Source organism: Solanum verrucosum, unplaced genomic scaffold, assembly GCF_900185275.1.
Source record: "Solanum verrucosum unplaced genomic scaffold, falcon-dt-bn FXZP01000035.1, whole genome shotgun sequence".
Lineage (NCBI taxonomy): Eukaryota > Viridiplantae > Streptophyta > Magnoliopsida > Solanales > Solanaceae > Solanum > Solanum verrucosum.
This window is the reverse complement of record NW_026020234.1, coordinates 18,533-39,614: the sequence shown is the minus strand read 5'-3', so window position 1 is coordinate 39,614 and position 21,082 is coordinate 18,533.

The following is a 21,082-nucleotide window of genomic DNA, read 5'->3' as shown; positions in this document are numbered from 1 at the left end:
TAAGTGATTTAGAAATTCAATATTCGGATTAATGATAAATCAAGAATACTTAGAATATTGGCAACAAACTATAATAGATATTACTTTATTAAGTAATTTAATAAAAGAAAACATAGAAACATTCCAACAAACTCACGACATACAATATATAGAATATATATTGGAAAATATAAAAGAAATTATAAGATTAATACCTTTAGAAAAAAATGTATTATGAACGAATTAACCTATAAAATAGGGACCCCCCCCCCCCCCCCCACCAATTTGGTATTCATTCTCAAGTTTCTTTTTATTTTTATGTATTTGGATATGCTCTCTTAATATTTTTTTATATATGTATTATCATTCTCCAAACAAGTATGATTAAAAAAACTTTGTAATAATGAACAATGTGTTGTTAATATATGATTGTTCTCTTTAATAATCAAATTATTGAATATAATATAGTTTGATTACAATATGTGTGAGATTTCAAGAGGTGATTGAAAGAGCCATCAATCACAATGATCTCTTTCTTAGAAAAGAAATTGCATAAATTCTTCCTTTTTTGATCACATGCTTTCCGTTGGTCAACATATTATTTATTGTTAGTACAATTGAAAAAATCATTTACAGATATATTACATATAGTTTAGATTTCTTTCTTTCTTTTGGTATAATTGCTTTCAATTGGTATGATATTTTATTTATTCATAATTATATTTTATTTTTATTTAATTGCTAGAATATAATGAAGATGTTGACATATCGAATACAATATATGATGACGGATCTACTTACAAAGGAAGATAGTAGAAGAAAAGCAATTTTTGAAGCATAATTATGGATTATTTTTTGCTAGAATTTTTTTTGTTACTTTGACTTGTATTGGTAAGGTAGCTACTTTTGCTATAAATTTTTTAACTTTAGTTTGTATAAGTAAATTAACTACATGTATTTGCAATGTTACTCATTTGGTTCTTTACTATTCTATTTTTTTGTTATGAAACACAATTAATATAACTATGTCATTTAAAAAATAAATAAATTATGATGATTATGAGCTTCATTTTTATTATACTTGCAAGAAAATAATTAAAATTAAAATATTAAATTCTATGATGTCTTTTTTTTATGTAACAATATGTTTTTGTCACTATTCTTTTTTGTTTGACATGTATTTATATTTTTTATGCAGTCACCAATCATTTTATTTTTTTGTTCATTATTGAATTTCTATCCCTTATTTTCACATTTTTTTTTACAAATAAAATTTATACATAATTATTAATGCAATTAATGTCTAATAAAATTCATGACTCATGTCTCTTCATTTTACTTGTAAATTCTACTCTTAAATATTTTTATAACTTTTTCATGTTTCTTTTTCATAATATTTATTAACATTTTAATTAATGTTTGAAAAATTTAAAAATTAATAATAAAGACACAATGAAGAACTTCAAAAGTTTTTTTTTCTTCACGAATTCAGAATTTGTATAGAGGATCATAAAAAATATATATGCTATTGTTATTTCAAAATATGATCTCTATTTCATTTACTTCACCATGGTAAATAATTTATTCTACTATATACATATGAATAGTTTGCACTTAAAAGATGTAAAAGAATTCAATTTTATATATTTAAAAAAGATGAAAAAATGTATCATATCGCATATGAAGAGAATATCAATATTGTTTATATATTTGATACTAACATGAATATAAATATTATGTTTTTTATCCAATAAATATTTCTTATAGTCATAGTCACGCGAAGCACGGACAATTTTCCTAGTTAAGGAATAAATGGAGAAAATTAACTCCCTTACCCTCACTAAATTGAGTATCTTAAGCATTAAGTATTCTTATCTTATTTGTATTTTACAATTTAATATTTTAGAAAATTTTAATCTAGTGTAGTGATAAATTAAGTGGCCTAAAATTCTTCATACTTTTAATATAATATGATATGATGGTTGAAACTAAACCTTTAGATATGTGAATCTTCTGCTCGATCCTCCTTTGAATGTCTTTCATGTTTTTTTTGTTGTTTTTTCATGCATGTCTTGACCTAATACAAGAATTTGAGTTGAAGATTGTTAAATTAGGTCTTGAGCCTAAATCACACCTCAAAATCTAGCTCAAAGGGAGAAGGATTGCCCAAGCTTTATAAGGAGTCCACCCATCTTCTTAACAATCAATGTGGGACCTTTTGCTTTAACACCCCACCTCACGCCCAGTGCTTAGCATCTAGTGCGTGGGCATTTTTTGGGCCCCAACATCGGGTGGGATGAGCCCTGCTCTGATACCATGTTAAATTAGGTCTTGAGCCTAACTCACACCCCAAATGCTAGCCCAAAGGGAGGAGGATTGCCCAAACCTTATAAGGAGTCTACCCATCTTATTAACTATCAATCTGAGACTTTTTGCTTTAACATCAACTCCTTTTTTTTGAAGGAAAATATTTTATTTATAAACTCAAAAGTTATTGAATCTTACTTCAAGTTCTATCTGTGTATTTCGGTGTATTTCTATGTCGTACTGTTTATTTTTTGTATATTTTGTATATATCTGTATGTTTCTATATTTTCTGTATATTTCTATGTATATAGAAAATAATTAGTAACATCCCTACTTATAAAGGTAAAAACCAAATTAAAATAGGACTAGAACTACTCTAACTAACAAATCCTAATTAAACATAAATAAGTAAATACCATAAATAACAAATCCTAAACAACTTAGGATTCCTATTCCAACTTTCAATTATTATTTCCAACAAAGATTCTCCTTCCAACGAATGGAAGATGTTGAAAACTCTAAAACTGAATCTGATCCTAGATGATTAGATTCTCTAAAAATGTCCTCCTATTTCTAGCATTATAACTTTGATTTTTGTGTTAACTCCCACGATACTTTCCACAGATCATGTATAACATTCTTTAAACTCTTTTTGGTTTAATTGTATTTGAGGGCTTTTAGAATGACCAATGTCTTTGTTTTTGTGTTGGTTGTTGTACCTAAGTCATGTGCCTCTGCCACAACATAAATTAATTTTTCTATGCTATTTTTGAGGCAAAAACCATATGAGCTCTATCCTAAATTTCCTTTGCTACGCATATTAGTGTTGTATTTTAATCCTCCACCCTTCATCCTCCTCAATTTAATAACATACTAGTACAACTTGGGTTTATAGGTGTGTGTATGTATTTTATTTACAATTATGTTACCCAAGTTAAGGCTGAAATTATTCTTATAAATATCATACTGTAAATACTCTACTCCACCTCCTGTGATATTTGAGTGTCTTTCATACTTATTGTTGTTTAATCTTGCATGTCCTGACCTTGATAGAAAGAAATTGTGTTCAAGATTCTCCAACCAAGGAATGGGAGATATTAAACTTAGCTCTGACGTTGAACTTACCTCCCTGTACTAAGGGTGAAGGTACAATAGCCCTAGTGGCTCCAACCCCATCTAGATCAGCTTCATCCTCATCATTAATTTCAAAATCAATGGGATCAACCTGTCTTTGTTGTCCCTAACCTCTTGGGACTTGATGACCATCTCTAGGAGCAATATCATCTTCCTCATCATCGAGCACATTGCCAGCGTTGTTGTTGTTACCATTATTTCCATTTCCCCAAAGCCTGAACCTCAACAAACAGTTTCAGCTTCTATGCTTCATAGTCTTGCTCATTCATTTTAGCAAACTGTCTCAGTGTCTATGCTTCACGCTCTTGCTCATTCTTTTTCCTTCGAATGAACTTCTTAAGATGAGGATTGTAAGGAATTAACTGTTCACCTTCATTGCGGGTACTTGGTATTCACTAATATGTAACCTTCAGAAACAATAATAAGAAACAAAAAGTAAAATTAGGAAATAAGACTAAGAGTGAAATAATACACACACTTGACAACCACATTCTCTGACAGCGACAACAAAATTTGATAAGCCCAAATTACACATCCGATTAAGAAGTATAACACGCAATATAAAACCCAACAAGATTAGGGTCGAATCCAGAGGAAATAAGCCGAGAACTAAGTCGTATGCAATTATTTACTATTAGCTACTTATTTCCACAGAAAGGAAAAGTTTGGGGAACTGAATAATTGGTAGTATCAATTAGTAACTTGTAATTTCAACAATGTTAATTTGAATCGGGAACTTTATAAAGAGAGAAATCAAGATTGTGTTCACTAAGATTGTATGACTTATTTTGAGTAAATTTGTAATTCAACCTTGTAGTGTCAGTATACCAGTTTATCAATCTCATATTACACTTGATTGTTTCTCAACCATATAAAATGCATGTCACTTTTATTACAGCACAATAAACTGCTCTTCTGGTGTCATCTTTAATCTGTGAAAAAACACAGTTACATGATGATCACTTCTGGTGTCATCTTTAATCTGGTGTGAAAACACAGTTAGACAAAAGTATACACGATTGCTAGCTCCATAAAACTATGGGTTGAAGGCACATAACTATCATAATAACAACGTCCTACAACTGTCAGTTAAACAAACAGTAATAAAGCAAAGACAACAACAACAACTAAGACTCAATCCCGAAACAAGTTGGTGCCAGCTATACGAATCCCCACTTTTCTTTTAATCTCATTCTATCATCATCATACTAAATAAAATAAAAGTGAAAAAATAAGTGTGTGTGTGGCCTAAAATGGAACTTTTGAAATTTGTTGTCTAAAACAAACCTTAATTATTTGTGTGGCTACTTCATTAAGGATAAAAGAGGAATTTAAAGTTAAATTCTTTCTAATTATAGAAAAATGGTATTCTTTTTTGGAATAGACTAAAAAGGAAGTTTGCCACATAAATTGGGACACAGAATGTTTTAGATTACTATGAACCAACAAGGATTCAGCATATTAAATAATTTTCTTACAAGAACTGCTGATTGCATGAAAACATTTCATAGAATACTCCTCTCTTTCTAAATTCCCATAGATTACACCTTACATATTGGTAATTCAAAACCAATTTTATAAATAACTTATGCTTGCCTTCTATGACAAGAAAATAAAACTTACCTTGAAGTTAAGCGAAAGTTTGTAGAAATGAGAGGAACAGCTAGCATATATACATGCTATAAACTTGTTCAATTAAGAGTATGTTATATTTCCCCTAGGGAAGACACTTGTTAGGGTCGTCTAGAGTTTAGACCACTGTCAAACTCTCACTAACGAAATGCTAGCTGAACTTTTTTTACTAAAAAAACATTCTTGATTAATTATGTTCTTCTTTTCCTGTATCTCTATGATGACAAAGGAGAATTGGAATTAGTTGCTCTCATCCATAATGGCTGTTGTTGTAGTTTAGATTGGTAAAAAGAATGGAAAGCATCTATTTGACCTATTCAAGAGCATAAAATATGCATGGGACAACCAAGAGTTATGAGAAGTTGGTGAAGGACACATCAAACCACAAATATTAAATAACTTAATATCACTACAGTGTGGCTAAGGAGATTCATCTATTCTCACTGTCAATCTAGGGGAAGGAAGTCATAACCTTGTATAGTAGGGTTAAAAGAGAAGTTGCAGAAGCCAGAGTTATTCAACCCGTAAGAAGTGAAGTGAAAAGTTCCATTCCCTTGTTTGGTTAGGAAGTAAAAATTGATGGTGAGTAATCCTCGCATATCAGTCCTTTAACCCATTCCAAATTTGACAGAAATGGGGAAACATACATTTTTTACTTCCCATATGCCCTTCTTAATTTGAACACTGCGTAAAGCAAATTCTCTTTTTTGATAGCTGCAGTCTTAATACCTCTGAAACCCATTGTCCAAGAATTAGTCCTACTTTTCTGTGGATTATCTGCATATTGGGATGATCATTTGTCAATTCCAGAGATAATGCTCCATTGAACATGTTACGAGATTGTGAAGACGTATATATATTTATATTCCCAACAGAATTTGACTTCCAATTTTGCAAACCCCCAAAAAATGACTAAGTAGTATTTTTTAAAATGATGAGTTCATATAATACAATGGTCTCTAAAGGATGAGTTTCACTGTCTTGGGCAATGGGAGAATAAAACCATTCAATATATGGCACCTGAATATATTTTAAGATCAAGAGGAAAATAGTTACTAATAAATCATGATGTTGAGAAAAATGTAGTTGACTTTATCCATTCCCTTCATGTTTATAACACAGCAAGGTGAAGCCACGACACCTATCATTTGCTATTTCTTTTATTCTGCTTTGATGATGTGGTTTCTCAAGTTTTATCATCTTGTTACAGATGCCATTTCTAAGATAGTAAGAGGATAGAAAATTCCAGAACATGTCTGAGGGGTCAGAGCTATTTGATTCAGCAATTTTCCAAGCATGAAAAGCACATACCAATCCTTGAAACTCAGATAGTTCGAGAGCTCATAGTAAATGTATGCGGCAACACCATAAGCAACATCCTTAAGAAGCAGCGCTGGAATTATTTCATTAACTGCAGAAGGGTAACCACTCATATCCTCTTGCAGAATAGAGACAACAACAGGTCCTAGCAGCTGAAAATCAGATAACAAGTTCATGCCCAGACTAATGCAATGTGTTAAGGTTATAGAACAACACATGGAATAGGATCAACATACTTGACTATGATTTTCAAACAAGACAATAGATAGAGCTTCAGCACATGACCTTAGTTTCTCTGACCATACACTGAATCCTGCTCGTGATAGAAAGGCTCTTGGTTCTGGTACCATTCCTCCATATCACTTGCAGTCAGAATAAGGTGACAGGTTACAATAATATACTATACAGAAAGTGCGACCACGACGCCTCAGCTGATAGCAAAGGGCTTGGGCCTCCAAACTTCAACGGGGTGCCCAGGATTCATCCGGAACTATGTGCTCCCAAACTAACTATGCTACCCCATCAGAAATGGCATTTCGAACTCAACGGATCCATCAAAATTTTCATACAAGGTCATTTTAATAAAAAATGAGTCCCACACCCAATTTCTATTTTAAGACAAAATCCATGAGGGGCCTTGGAATTAGCCGAAAGCCTCGAGAGTCGTGCATACTATTCTACTCGCCTAAAATGATCCTTCTAGACCTAATGGAATCTTCACAATTGAATTCTAAGGTCATATTCCTGAAATTCTGATAAAAAATGAAAATCAAAGGTTCAGAAGCTCCCAAAACACTAAGACTCTCATAAAAACTAAACAAACGACCAGGTGACCAAACTATCAATTTCAGCAAGTCATAAATAACTTTGGGTTGCTACAATAAAGTTCTAAATGACAAACAGGAGGAATACACATAAAATGACCTAGAGGTCATTACAATATCCACTACTAAAAGGACTTTTGCCCGTGAAAGTAAGAGTGAAGAAGTTCATGAAGGCTCAACCAAGCCTGTAAACTACTCCCACATATCATGCTCGGTGTCCTAGGTAGCCTCCTCAGTTGGAAGATGCCTCCAAAAGGCCTTAACAACAAGAATATCTCTTGAGCACAACTGCCGCACATTCTGGGAAACAATGGCAGTTGGCAGGACTATGAAGCTCAAGTGATCATCAACCTCCACCACATCATACTGAAGAAAATGTGACTCATCAGAAATATACACGTACATGTTCAACATCGAAACATGAAAGACTAAGTGGATAGCTGAGAACATCGAAGGTAAAGCTAACTCATATGCAATCTCTCCAACTGTCCAGAGGATCTCAAAAAGCCTAATATACCTAGGGCTAAGCTTGCCTGTGCTCCCAAATATCATCACGCCATTCATGGGCGACATACGAAGGAAAACTCTATCACCAACAGAAAACCTAATTGGTCACCGCCTACGTCAACATAACTGTAACGACTTGGAATATGATAGGTTAAACTAGAGCCTAAACGTGGGGTTAACGTCAAGTGTTAAGGGCAAGGGCTTAAGGTTTTGGGTGTAGGCCATGGTGAGGGGCCAAGCCTGCGTAAAAACTAGGCCTAGCCACTGCCTCACATCACCACGAGGGTCTTCATGACCTGTGGTGGCCACCACGAGCCGTAGTACCACTCGTGGTGGCAAGGCAGTGTGCCCTAGTTTGGTGCCAAGTCAAGGCTCCCCTTCACGAGCCACTTCATGACTCGTGGTCATGACCACGGGCCGTGGGAAGGCTCGTGGGGTTGCCTTAGCTTGGTGGGGATGTTGCAAAGTCGAGGAGCTACTGGTCAAGGGACCACAGGCGCCACCACGGGCCGTGGTGCCCTTGACGAGGCGTGAAGATGGGTGTGGAGGTGACTTGGTGTCAAGGCTCCAAGGCCTTGCATCCATGAGTCTAAGGCTAGACCACGACCTCCACCACGACTCGTGGTGTTGACCACAGATCGTGGGAGGCTCCGTCATCATGCCTTGGCCTTATGAAGGCTTGGCAACAAAATGGAGCTACTGCCTAGAGGACCACAGGCGCCACCACTGGCCATGGTCCCCTTCATGGACCGTCCAAGTGGTCGTGAGCCTGGACGGGGCTGCCAAGTGAAGTCCTTTTTGGTAATTTATTATTTAAGTTGTAATGTTGTGGGGTCGTTTTAAATAGATATATATATATATATATATTTATTTATTTTTGTAAGTCTTTTAACATCTATTTTACCCCATTATTCAAAACACCCAAATCAAAACTCCAAAGTTCTTCCTCTCACAATAATTCTCTCTCTAACTCAAGGAAGAAGAAGAAGTTGGTGCTAGGGTTGGGATTCAAGACGTTTCTTCATCAAATTTCTCGGGGAATCTTATGCAAGGTATGGTGATCCTTAATCTAGGGTTAGCTTTCGCCCTAGAGTCAATTTCAAAGAAGTTTTCAAAGTTTTCAAGTTCACGAAAAACCTAGGGTTTTACTCAATCTCATGGGTTCTTTCTTCAAACGATTTCAAATGGTTACTAATGTCATATTATGATTGCATTGGTTTTTAATTGATGATTTATGATGAAAATAATCTATGAACCCATGATTTCTCTCAATTCCTAAATTGTGCCTTAATGAAATGGGTTTGTTGATTATGAAAGCTTATGATTGTAATGTGTCTAAATTGCTTTGGGTTATTGAATTGTATCATTATCTATGCCTTAATTATGATAAATTGTTGGTTTGTTGATGATTTGAGATTTATGGCCTTGAAGGCAAGTTATGACTAAATTTCATGTTGAAGTAGAATTGTGCTTGACCTATTGATCCACTTGAAAGGTGGAGGTGTTTACTTACTAAGTATATGAATGAGAATCTAATGAAGTTAAGGTGATCATGTTGTGAATGTAAATGTGTTATTATTGAAAGGCTATTTCTCAATTTGACACCATGTATGATGATGATGGAATGTGAAGTGTTGTCTTCTATATATTGTATATCTTCAATTGGTAGGCTTAGGCATCCTTTTCTTGTATGATGAATGTATCTTGACTTGATGTCTTAATGTCTTGAATTGGTAGACCTAATGTTGGTAGCCTTTCATGAATGAATGAATGGTGGAGTATTCTAGGCTATGTCTTGAACCGGTAGACTCAATCTTGGTGGCCCTTCATGATGAATCTAGGAACCAATGTGATGTTAAATCTTAAAATGGTAGACCTAATGGTGGTGGCCCTTTCTTCTATGAAATGATTGACCTTGAAACGGTAGACCTAATGGTGGTGGCCCTTTCTAGGAAGATCATTGAGCTATCTTAATGTACCTCGAATCGGTAGACCTAATGGTGGTGGCCCTTTCTTGTGTAATGTACCTTGGGTCGGTAGGCCTAATGTTAGTGGCCCTCTCAAGTACAATAATGTTGATAAAAAAATGAAATACTCTATAGGAATGGAGGCTAAGCATCGAGATGATATGGTTAGATAGAGGTTCTCCCTACGTTAGGCCAGATTTCAACGAACATCTTTCATATCACATAACTATGTGCCCACATAGGATATTAGCTAGTGGATTTCATCTAAGCTAAAATGTTACTAGTTCTACCTTAGGCAAGTAGAACACCTTTTTATGGTGTGGGGTCATATGGCACCGGATTCCATTGTTAGCTCTCATGGTCTATGTCGGTTAATGAATATTCCCATCTTGTAAGATGTGCATTGTGGTTTCTTGAGAAGTTCTATGAAGTGTGGGTGGTAGTATGGGATGCCATCCATGCATTGCACGAGTAGGCTTTGAGAGGGTCATAGTGAGTTCTCTAAGTCTTGCTGAATATTGTATGAAAGTTCTCTAAATGAAGTTGTTGAAGAATGTTGACTCTTAAATGCTTATTGTGATGATGCATGCCATACTTGGGTTATATAATGAGTTAATTTCCCTTGTCATGCCTTATGAAATGTTATATCTCTTATGTATGGATATTGTGTAAAGGTGAAAAGGGATGAATGGTAAGTTCACTTTTGGTGACCTTAAAGTGGTGCCTTAGTGTGGATAGTGGTATGGGACACTATCCATACATTGCACAAGGTATAGCATAAGGGTTACTTGAGGTGAAGGTCTAAGGTAAAGGTAATGGTTTACATGTTGATATTGTCCAAATGTGAAGTTATGACTCGTATGATGATTATACTTGTATATAATGTCTCTCATGCTATTGCTCATGATATTTCTAAAAAGTGGCATAATGCATGGTTTCCAACCAAAATGTCCCTTTTAAAGCATATTTTTGCGTAGTCATCATACTTAGTATATTTTTGTGTGCTAACCCATATTTCTCTTATTTTTACTACAAGTGTAGGTTCCGGCAAGTGATTGTTTCTAGCCAAATTGAAGTGCTTGGATTGCTATTCCTACAAGGCTAGAGTGGTACGTCCTCATAGATCGTGGACAAGTGTCTTTTTGAAGTTTCTTTCCTTTTCATGTAATAGACATTTCTAGTATTTTCAATCATAAAGGGCCGTGTCCCTAGTTTAGTTTTTGAGACATTGTTTAGATGGCCATGTGAGACTTTAGTAGAGTTCCGCTGTGTTTTACAAGTATTTCTAAATGAAGACTTTAAAGTTTAGTATTAAATACGTTTTAAATTCCGCACTATTTCTATATATCGAATGTTATGAATGCTAAGAGGCTTGTACGGGACCCCTTCGGGGTCAAGTACGTCGTGTAACTTCCAGGGTATAGGCTCGGGTCGTTACAAACTTAGTATCAGAGCACAAGATTTCGGAAATCATTTTTAGGGTTGATGTCTCACAAGCCACGTCTAGTAGAGTCTTGTTCATCAGTGTGAGTCGCAACACATCTATGAGTGAGATGCTATAGGACGTTAGGAAGTTACACTTCTTTCATTATTCTTGAAATCATGCCTTAGAGTTTAGCTCTATAAGTGTTCTTTTTCTAACCCTTCTCTTGTGTTTATAGAATATGAATACAAGGGCTAACCCAAGAAGGATGGAAGAGGAGATTGTGAATGAGGGAGTTCCTCCCCAAGGTCTTCAAGGTGACCAAGTTCGTCTAGGCAATCAAGGAAATCAAGTTCTGGTGGATCCCCAGGCTATGACCAATGAGGAAGTTAGGTCGGCTCTTTTGATGATGGCTCAAGCTGTAACTACTCAAGCTCAAACAAATAGGGATGTTGAGGCTAATGTGAACCCCAATGTGATTACTATGGCTTCTAGGTTGAGAGACTTTGTGAGGATGAATCCTCCGGTGTTTCTAGGATCTATGGAAACTCCTCCAAAGGCAAGAACTTTTCCCACTGACCACCAAACTCTAATACACAAGCCTGCAACATATCCTCTAGAACCTGAATAGAAGCTCCGACTAACCATCAATCTATGGGTGAAACCAACTCATCCTTAAAAGTTCTCCAGAAGCTAGAAGTGAACTCAACACCCCGATCTAATATAATAGAGACCAGCACACCATGAAGACGAACCACCTCATGAATGTAGAAACAAGCAAACCTCTCGGTGCTGAATGAACACTCAACATGGAGGAAGTGTGCTAATTTGGTCGATCAATCCACCATGATCCAAATGCTAACAACACCTCTAGAAGTTTGAGGCAGCCGTGCTACAAAGTCCATAGTGATGTGATACCACTTCAACTCCAGAATGGGTAATCTCTCGAACTCATCATAAGGTCTCAAATGCCTGGTTTCACGTGCTAACAACTCAGGCAACATGATACATAGTATGCAATATCTCTCCTCATGCTGGCCCATCAATAAGAGTGCCTTCAGTCATTATACATTTTCGTAGTGCCCGGATGAATAGAATATCTAGAATCATGGGCCTCCCAAAGTATCAACTAAATAAAATCCCCAAATCTCGGGACAAAAATACGACATACAAACCTCAAAACCTCATATGAGTCTAAGGTAAGCTGACCAGTATCACCGACTAACACTCGATATTGAAGTGCCACTAAGGCCTCATCCTAAATTGACCACCACGAATCTGATTAAGAAGAGAGGACTGAACTCCCGAAGAGGCAAAAACATGCCTGGAATCTGAAACATCAAACTGTACCATCAGATTAGCTAGGAACTGAAAGTCTAAAGCTAAAGGGTGCTCCACAGTAGCTAAGAACGTGAGAATACCCATACTCATAGCCTTCCGACTCAAGGCGTCGTCTAGCACATTTGCCTTCCACGAATGGTAGAGAACATAGAGGCCATAGTCCTTTAGAAGCTCAATCCAGTGATGCTGCCTCGATTAACGTCTCTCTAGCTCATAATATACTTAAGGCTCTTGTGATCTGTGTAAATCTCACAATGAACTCCGTATAGGTAGTGCCTCCATATCTTAAGCGCAAAAACTACCGCCTCCAACTTCAAGTCATGAGTAGGGTAGTTGTGCTCATGTAGCCTATGTTTCGTCGACACATAAGCAATAACCCAAACCTGCTGCATCAATACATAACCCAAACCAATGTCGGATGCATCTCAAGAAATCATGAAGCCCTCATCCTCAACTGGAAGGGTCAATACATGAGTAGTAGTCAACAACTCCTTGAGCTTGAGAAAGCTCAACTCGCACTTGTCACACCACTCGAAAGGTATATAAAGACGATTTAACCAGGTCAGCGGTGCTGCAATGGTGGAGAATCCCTTCACAAATTGTGTGTAGTAGCCTTCCAAATTAACGAAGCTCTGAACCTCATTCGCTGAAGTGGGCCATACCCAACCATGAATAGCCTCAATCATCATTGGATCTACTATGATGCCACCTTAGATGCTACATGCTAGAATAATGCTATAGACTCTAGCCAAAATATGCACTTTGAGAACTTGGCACAAAGCCGCTGATGTTTCATAGTTAGGAGAACAATCCTTAAATCATGCTTATGATTACTCATGCTCTGTGAGTATACAAAATGCCATCTATGAACACAATGATGAGCATACCAAGATACAGTTTGAACACCCGCGTGATCAAGTCCATAAAAGCAGCAAGGGCATGTCACGACCAAGGGGTACACCCTAGATGTAACATGGTGTACAAGACCCTGAGAGGCCTCATACAAGCCACTTAGCTTTCATAACATAAGATAATATAAAATGGTGTGGAAATTTGAAACATTTTCAACAATATCAAAGATTCATAAACTAGCGAAAGTCTATTACACTTGTCTCAAACCATCTAAATATGAATATCTTTGGGACACAGCCCACACAATAGTTCTAAACATAAAGGAAAATGGTGGTCAAATCCTCGAATGCTATCATGACTCACCAAAACTTTTATCTTACTCTACGATGATTCTAGCCATGGGGATGGAAGTCGATATCGCCGAACCCTACATTTGATAAGAATGTAGGCAAGAATATGCGTTAGTACAAAATTATACTAAATATGATAGCTAGTATAAACATCAACATATGCATAACATAGGCATTAGTCAACAGAAGACATATACCATAATCATAATAGATAACAACATAAGTCAAAAGCATATTCAATGAACATAAATCATTATAATAAAAGAGAATGCTTCTCAAGCACCCTCTACTTAACCTTACTCAAGACTTGGGTCATCACCTCTAGTCATACATATCAAGAAAGGTAACTCAAACAACAATTCAAGCTAATCTAACATCATTACAAGTAAATCTCATATCAAAACATACTGACGATACTGTTGTCACGACCCTGGAGTACACTCTAGATGTAACATATCACATAGAACCCCGAAGGACTCTATGTAAGCCACTTAGCATATCATAACATATGACCATAGAAAAGTGCGGAAAGTTTAAAACATTTTTCATACAATCAAAATCTTTATAAAAGCAAAGCGGAAGTCTTATTACACTTGTCTCAAACAATCTAGAACATGAATATCTTTTGGAAGGAGCCCATACAAAAGTCTAAAACATAAAAGAAAGACATAAAGGAAAGGTGATCAAATCCTCGATGCTATGAGGACCCACCAAGTCTTCAAGTCCTTGCTCTTCTAGAAACCTAGCCATAAGAATGTAACTCAAATCGCCAGACCCTACATTTGATGAGAATGTAGGCCAGAGTATGCGTTAGTACAAAAGTACTAAATATGATAGCTAGGATAACATCATAAGATCATAACATAAGGGTTAGTCAACATAAGTCATATGCCATAATCATAAGAGATACTTCATGAAACATAAACTATAAGCATAAGAGACAATTACATAGCCATAAGCATAATCTCCAACATAGGCATACTATAAGCATTAGTCAACCCTTAGTCCTTCATATCATAAGAGAAACACTTCATAAGTAGCTTCAAGTCATACTTGTACAATACATGGATAAGACCCCATAATATCATCCACACTAAGTACCACCTTAGGCCATCATACATACTTATCATATTTGATCTCATCCTTAGATTATTTCTCATAGACAAGGGAATCTCTCACCTTTAGTCAATCATAACAACGAAGGCAACTATAGCACAATCCTATCTAAACATACATCATATAAGAGAAACACTTTCTAGGTAACCTTAAGTCATACTTGTGCAATGCATGAATAAGACCCCATAATCCCATCCATACTAAGTATCATTTTAGGTCATCATACTCATACTTCTTGATTGGGGCTAAACCCACTTTTAAAGCATTGGAACACTGGGAGATACTTCTTTAAGCACATCTTTAGTCCCTCTTCTTTCCTTTTGAACACTATGACATACTTCTTCAAGTATGTCTAAGTTCATTATTAACTTCAACACTATGAGATACTTTATTAAGCATGTCTTAGTTCATTAATTCTTTTGAACACTTGGAGATACATTTTCAAGTATGTCTTAGTTGATTGGATACAAAGATTGCTACTAGAAACCCGAACTTCTCTATGTGAAGGTTTCCATATCATGAGACCTACTTTGTGAAAACCCAGACTCTACTATGTGAGAGTTCCCCCTTTACTTTGGAAGCCCAGACTCAACTAGTGTGAGCATCCTTTCTCTTGGAGACCTGGACCCGACTATGTGTGAACTTCCATCTCATTGTCAATATCCATTTGGCCCAAGCATACACCCCTTAGACTAGTTATTAAGCCTTTCTTAGGTCATGACTGGAGGAGGGATGTCCTTGACAACCAATCTATGTTTCAAGTGATTCTATCACTTTATGCACTCAAACATTCATAAGGTAGATGAGGTGGGTAAAGTCCATCCAGAACAATGATACTTACTAGTCTACTATTCTCATATAGACTACACTCTCAAAGCTATTACATACATAACTCAACATATTAGCTTTACTCTCAAAGCCCTAGCAATCAACAATCATTACTATAAGCCTTACTCTCAAAGCTTTACTTCTTACCATCATCATACATACCTAGATTTCAAGGCATTCTAATCACACACTTCATTCTTAAGTGATTCTAGTCATATATCATCATAAAGGTTCAATCTGAAGCCTTACTAGTCATGATCCATCACATATACATTATTCTAATTCAATTCATGTCTACATGATTTTATTCATGAACAATTACTATACAAGTCATCAATTCTACAACATCATCTATGAATCCTCAATTTCCCTTCACAAGGCATAAACCCACATTACTTCAATTTAATCAATTAGACTAGGGTTAGACATGGAAAACATGTAATTTCTTCATAAAACCATGATTCACTACTAATTAAATCATAAACAATCAATATCAACTCAATTGGATTCATACTTAACATAACCTACAATATTGGAAGGAACCCTAACTTGAATTGGGGATTTCATCCTCACAATTGTGGTATAACTAGGGGACTCCATAGATGGGAGAATCCATGGATGAATAAGCTATCATACCTTGATTGTAAAGTCTTACTTAGCTTGCAACAATGGAGTCTTGACCTAGCTTGATTCTCTTCTTCTTCTTTACTTTCTAGAGAGAGAATTTCTTGGAGGGATTTGGGTTCTTTTTGGTGAGTTGAAATAATGATTTGCAATCACATAATTAAGTGTCTAAAATCTTTATATAGGTGGTCTAAACTCTACTAAAATGACACCACTTAACCCCTAATTAATTCTAGAAAGTGCCACTAAGCCAGCACTTAACCGACTTAATGACCCTCACTGCCTGACCCACGAGACCACACCCACGGGTCGTGAGAGGACCCACAGGCTATGCTGGTCAGTCGTGGGTGGTGGTCTACAAGTGAAATTTTGGGACCCTGACCCACGAGACCATCCACGAGGAGTGGACCCCCATATGGGGCGTGGGTCCCCTCGTGGGTACACTGCCTTGGGGTAGATTCCAGGGTAGTTTGCTAGGGTCCTCTTCAAGGACCCTTGGTTGGTCCTTGGGGAGTCGTACCTTGACGTTCTAACCTGAAACGCATCATTCTAAGTACGTGAGGTTAAATTCATGACTCTAACCCTCACGTCAAGCTCTAGTTTAGCCTATTAGTTCCTGGATGTTACAACTTCCTTGAAGTAACCTTGTTTCATCATAAACATGCTACTTTGGTTAGGGACTTGTCCCTCTTTAGTTATTCTTACTATTCATGTAAAAGTACTTCTTTACTAGTCCAAGCCAATTCATTACACATGAATGATTACAATTTACGAATTCATGGCTACCAAGGGAAAATACCTCATCATACTAAACCAAGCTATCATAGGAAGCATCCTCTCATGCAAGTCCAAGTTACTTAAGGAAGGGTACTACTGCTCAATCCAAGCTATCATGATATGGTGTGGCCACACCAAGTCAAGCTACCATGCAAATCACTCTATTGTGCTTAGTTCAAGCTAACCATTGGAAGTGTACTATTGCTCAATCCAAGGCTATCCATGAGATATACTAACTCAAGCTACCATGCATGGTCTTGTCTTACCAAGTCAAGCTATACATGAAGGGATCTCATATCACTACTTCAAGCTATAATAGTTCAAACATGCTTTGATTCATTTTAGGTGAGCAAACCTTTCAACTTAGAAACATTATATGTGAGAAAACCTTTCACATTCATGCATTCATACATTCATAATATAGATCATGTGGATAATCCTTCCACAACAATCCTATCTACAATCAACATTCATCATACAAGCTTTACTCTCAAAGCCATACTCATCATAATTCATCATATTATGTTTACTTTCAAAGCCCTAATAATCATAGCTCATCATATTAGCTTTATTCTAAAAGCCCTACTAATTATCATTCATCATACATTCCTTAGTCTCAAGACAATTCTAATCTCAAAGCCTACAAGTCATAATTCATCATATGTACTTGATGTCAATCAATTCACGCTTATATGCTTCTTAAAAACTTCACATCTATAAGCTTCAATCTCAAGCAATTTAATCAATTCATGTCTATATGCTTAACTCTCAAGCAATCTACAATGTATTTCATCAATCCTAGAAGATTACTTCTAAATCCTCAATTTCCCCTTTCATGGCATAAAAACTGTCTATATAAAGTTCATCTTAGAATTATAGGTTAGGCATGGATACATGTACAATCATACTAAAAAATGTAATTATATCAATTCAATCATAAACAACCATAATCCACTCAATTGGATCATAACTCATAACATTAGAAGAAACCCTAATTAGACTTGGGGAATTCTTTTGCAAAATTGGGGAAATCATGGGGGCTCCATGGATGAATAAACCATCATTCTTTGATTACAAATCCCTCACAAATTTGAAGATTGGAGACTTGACTTGACCTAGCTTTATCCCTCTTTTTCTTCTTTAACTTTCTAGAGAGAGAATATTTGGGAGAGGAGTTTTGGGATTTCTTTGGGGTTTTGAAATAAGAACTTAGAAAGAATGAATTTAGGGGTCCAAAATACTTATATGGGTGTCTAGGCTTGGGTAAAACGACACCACTTTAGTCTAATTAAAACCGGAAAGTCCCATTATGGGACTAACCGTCCAGGCCTAACCCACGAGATCTCGTTGATGGACCATGGATGGACCTACAGTCAGTCTTGCTCAAGCATGGTTTGGATTAAGAGACTTCTTGGCCACCTACGGTTCCCCTAGCCATTGGCTGTGGACTCATCGACAAAGTGTGGGTCCTGGCTTGGTTACTACCTTAGGCAGTTTCCTTGGTGCTCATCCACGAAGCTATCTACAACAGGTGGACCCACCCACGAGCCGTGGTTGGTCCTTGTCTGGTGGCACCTTAAATTTCTAACATGCTATACCCTCCATCTCAAATTCGGGGTGTTACATTATCTCCCCTTTGGGAACATTCATCCTTGAATGACATTCTAGGCACCTCTTAAAGGAAACGAATCAAGACTAGCAACCTATCATGCGTGCAATAAATCTAAATTCACACAACCACAGAGGAATCATCAACTCCAAGATAAACATGTTCAATGCATCACATGGAAGGTAGGAACTACATCTAGCAACCCAAAATGCATGAAATTTTAACATTTCTCATGTACAAGGAGGAACTATCATCCCCAAGCTGAAAGCATGCTCAACACAATCTCATGGAGCCTATATGCAATCTATACTCAAAGCATACATTCAAGAATGAATCTCTTAACTCCAAGCTAAGGGATGTTTCACAACTCATCTCATGAAGTCTATATGCAACTCATACTCAATGCACTATAACATGAAGAAAATCAATCATGCAAACTCATTTTCTTTCAAAACACAGGTTTTTCATGAACATGCGCAACATAACAAAATCATGAAAACTACTAAAACACACATGACTTCACACAAAGAACAAACCATGAGGAACTCTTCATCTCAAGCTAGAGGAGGAGTAGAAGGGAAACAAATGAGGATATCGAGACATCTTATTAGCCTCGGCCTCCCAAGTGACACCCTCAACTAACATCCTCAACTAAAAGATCCCTCCAATCATTTTTACGGGGGCAACTTCCTTGTCCCTTAACTTTTTAACTTGCCGGTCTAAGATCTCAACTGGTACTTCTTCATAAAAGAGATTCTCATTAACTCCCAACCCTTCTAAGGGATCTATGAATGTCGAATCTCCAACACACATCTTAATTATAGAGACATGGAAGACCGGATGCGCGCACCCATGTCAACTCATTAGGCAAATCTAGCTCATAAGCACCTTTACCAATACGTCTCAAGATCTCATATGGGCCTACAAAACGAGGACTAAGCTTCCCAAACTTCTCAACTCATTCCACCCTTCATAGGTGAGAATTTCAAGTAAGCCCAAATCATGAATATTAGGAGCACATAAACGACCTCTCTATCTAAGGACACCATCTCCCCTTAAGAGGAAGCTTAAACGGACTTTAAGCACCGCTTATTTCAATTCCAAGGTCGGATCAAGTTATCACTAAGCTTTCACATCCATCACACAAGACAATTCTAAACCATGGTGAACTTGTACTACTACCCTTTTAGAGGAGTCTACTAACTTAACACATCAAGATATTATCTAAACATCCTATTGATCAAATATTTTCATGACGCCGGGGCATTAATCAAACCAAAAAACATACCTAAAACTCATAATGACCATATCGGGTTCTACAATCAATAGAAGTATACTAAGAGTACAACCAATCCATACCAAGGACAACATCAAGATCTAGGATTTCAAGTTACAAAAGACAAATCAACATCGAAATCTAATAAAGCATAATACACATACCGGTAGCCACATCCAGAGGCACTCTTGTTGACCTCTAGCTTGGAGAGCATAAAACCTAATTTGCTTTGGATCATTCACATTTAAACCACTAGGAGGAGCTTGCTTACCCTGTCTTCCCTTAGCCTTCATCTTTGGACAATTCCTCATTTTGTGGCCACTTTCACCACAACTAAAGTGACCCTTTATGTTGGCTAAACACCTACCCTCATATCTCTTTCCACATCTAGCACAAGTAGTCCATAGGGATTCACTACTATTTCCTTGCGGTTTAGGGTTAAATACCCAATCTTCATTATACTTAGGAGCATTACAGGAATCTTGCCCGAAAAACCTTTGTTGATACTTAGGATGACCATGTCCATCAGACTTTACATGAGAGGAATTATCATCATCATCATTTCTAGACCTCTTTTTCTCCCTTTCAATTTGTTGAGCCTGAGTAATAAGATGAGCAATATCCATGTCGCCAATGAGCATAGCGCTACAACATTCTTTCACTACTAAATCGGGCACTCCCGACACAAACTTATTCATTCTTGCCCTAGAGTCAGCCACTAAAGATGGAGCATATTTTGACAGTTTAGTAAACCTCAACGCATATTCCTTAACACTCATATTACCTTGCTGAAGTTTAATAAACTCAAGCACCAAAGCCTCTCTCATCTCAAGAGGGAAAAACCTATGTAGAAACGCAGTTTTGAGCCTTTCCCACTCTATGGGACCCATTCCTACCGATCTATCTTCTTTCCATTGGTTGAACCAAACTTGAGAAACCCTATTGAGTTGGTAAGCGGCCAATTCCGCCTTCTCCGTTGGAGTAACTCCCATAATGTCTAATACCTTATGGACCTCATTTATGAACTCTTGAGGATCTTCCTCAAGCTTTGAACCATAAACTTCGAAGGATTCATCCTAATAAAGTACCTCACTCTTGAAGACGCCGTACCCATATTTGGGTTCATGGGAGCTACCACCTCTCTATTGGCTTGGGCCGTTACGGGCTGCACCAACACTTGAAAAACTGATCAAAACTCCATATTAGTTACGTTCTC